The sequence below is a fragment of the Chaetodon auriga genome, chromosome 23 (genome assembly GCF_051107435.1).
Source record: "Chaetodon auriga isolate fChaAug3 chromosome 23, fChaAug3.hap1, whole genome shotgun sequence".
Lineage (NCBI taxonomy): Eukaryota > Metazoa > Chordata > Actinopteri > Chaetodontiformes > Chaetodontidae > Chaetodon > Chaetodon auriga.
In genome coordinates, this window is record NC_135096.1 from 2,700,494 (window position 1) to 2,702,993 (window position 2,500).

The following is a 2,500-nucleotide window of genomic DNA, read 5'->3' on the forward strand; positions in this document are numbered from 1 at the left end:
GATTTCAACCGCTTTGGGGCCTTCTCTCCGAAAACGACTTTTGTCGTTTTTCCTTCCCCGCTCCTTCTGTACTTTATCTTTTTTGACGTTTTGTCATCGGGGACGTGGCGAAAAATGTAGAAAATGAAAGAAATGTAGAAAATACGCAAGACGCGCTTGGCTTTGGCCTGCGCTTTTCGCCTTCTCTCTGAAAATGACAAAGCGGTTGGATTTCAACCGCTTTGGCCTGCTTTTCGCCTTCTCTCCGAGATTGACTTTGTCATATTTTTCTCCCCCCACTTCTTCTTCTTGTCGTTTTGGTTTTATGCCCCTGGTACTCTGCTCTCATCCCCGTGCCCTTGGTACTCTGCTCTCATCCCCGTGCCCCTGGTACTCTGCTCTCATCCCCGTGCCCCTGGTACTCTGCTCTCATCCCCGTGCCCCTGGTACTCTGCTCTCATCCCCGTGCCCCTGGTACTCTGCTCTCATCCCCGTGCCCTTGGTACTCTGCTCTCATCCCCGTGCCCCTGGTACTCTGCTCTCATCCCCGTGCCCCTGGTACTCTGCTCTCATCCCCGTGCCCCTGGTACTCTGCTCTCATCCCCGTGCCCCTGGTACTCTGCTCTCATCCCCGTGCCCTTGGTACTCTGCTCTCATCCCCGTGCCCCTGGTACTCTGCTCTCATCCCCGTGCCCCTGGTACTCTGCTCTCATCCCCGTGCCCCTGGTACTCCTCTCTCTCTCTCTCTCTCTCTCTCTCTCTCTCTCTCTCTCTCTCTTTCTCTCCCTCTCTCTCATAGACATAGCTCACCTGCCTGACCCCCTCGTCTTTTCACAGCCACAGGGAGGCTTCCATCCTTACCAGGCCTGACCCCCCCTCATCTGCTCACAGCCGTGGGGAGGCTTCCAGCCTTTTCCAGGCCCCCAGCATGAGGAGCAGGGCTGGGTGCTGGCTCCAAGCCTGAACCCCTCGTCGTCTTCTAGCAGCCACAGGGAGGCGTCTGGCCTTTCCAGGCCCCCCAGCCTGCTACTCGTGCTGGGGGCTGGCTCCAGGCCTGACCCCCTCATCTTCTCACAGCCACGGGGAGGCTTCCAGCCTTTCCAGGCCCCCAGCACGAGGAGCAGGCTGGGTGCCGGCTCCAGCCCTGACCCTCTCCTCTTCTTCTAGCAGCCACAGGGAGGCGTCTGGCCTTTCCAGGCCCCCCAGCCTGCTACTCGTGCTAGTGGCTGGCTCCAGGCCTGACCCCCTCACCTTCTCACAGCCACGGGGAGGCTTCCAGCCTTTCCAGGCCCCCAGCACGAGGAGCAGGCTGGGTGCCGGCTTCAGCCCTGACCCCCTCCTCTTCTTCTAGCAGCCACAGGGAGGCGTCTGGCCGTTCCAGGCCCCCCAGCCTGCTACTCGTGCTGGGTGCTGGCTCCAGCCCTGACCCCCTCCTCTTCTTCTAGCAGCCACAGGCAGGCGTCTGGCCTTTCCAGGCCCCCCTAGCCTGCTACTCGTACTGGGTGCTGGCTCCAGCCCTGACCCCCTCGTCGTCTTATAGCAGCCACAGGGAGGCGTCTGGCCTTTCCAGGCCCCCCAGCCTGCTACTCGTGCTGGGCGCTGGCTCCAGCCCTGACCCCCTCCTCTTCTTCTAGCAGCCACAGGCAGGCGTCTGGCCTTTCCAGGCCCCCCAGCCTGCTACTCGTGCTGGGGGCTGGCTCCAGGCCTGACCCCCTCATCTTCTCACAGCCACGGGGAGGCTTCCAGCCTTTCCAGGCCCCCAGCACGAGGAGCAGGCTGGGTGCCGGCTCCAGCCCTGACCCCCTCCTCTTCTTCTAGCAGCCACAGGCAGGCGTCTGGCCTTTCCAGGCCCCCCAGCCTGCTACTCGTGCTGGGTGCTGGCTCCAGCCCTGACCCCCTCCTCTTCTTCTAGCAGCCACAGGCAGGCGTCTGGCCTTTCCAGGCCCCCCAGCCTGCTACTCGTGCTGGTTGCTGGCTCCAGCCCTGACCCCCTCCTCTTATTCTAGCAGCCACAGGCAGGCGTCTGGCCTTTCCAGGCCCACCAGCCTGCTACTCGTGCTGGGGGCTGGCTCCAGGCCTGACCCCCTCATCTTCTCACAGCCATGGGGAGGCTTCCAGCCTTTCCAGGCCCCCAGCACGAGGAGCAGGCTGGGTGCCGGCTCCAGCCCTGACCCCCTCATCTTCTCACAGCCATGGGGAGGCTTCCAGCCTTTCCAGGCCCCCAGCACGAGGAGCAGGCTGGGTGCCGGCTCCAGCCCTGACCCCCTCCTCTTCTCACAGCCACGGGGAGGCTTCCAGCCTTTCCAGGCCCCCAGCACGAGGAGCAGGCTGGGTGCCGGCTCCAGCCCTGACCCCCTCCTCTTCTTCTAGCAGCCACAGGCAGGCGTCTGGCCTTTCCAGGCCCCCCAGCCTGCTACTCGTGCTGGGTGCTGGCTCCAGCCCTGACCCCCTCCTCTTCTTCTAGCAACCACAGGCAGGCGTCTGGCCTTTCCAGGCCCCCCAGCCTGCTACTCGTGCTGGG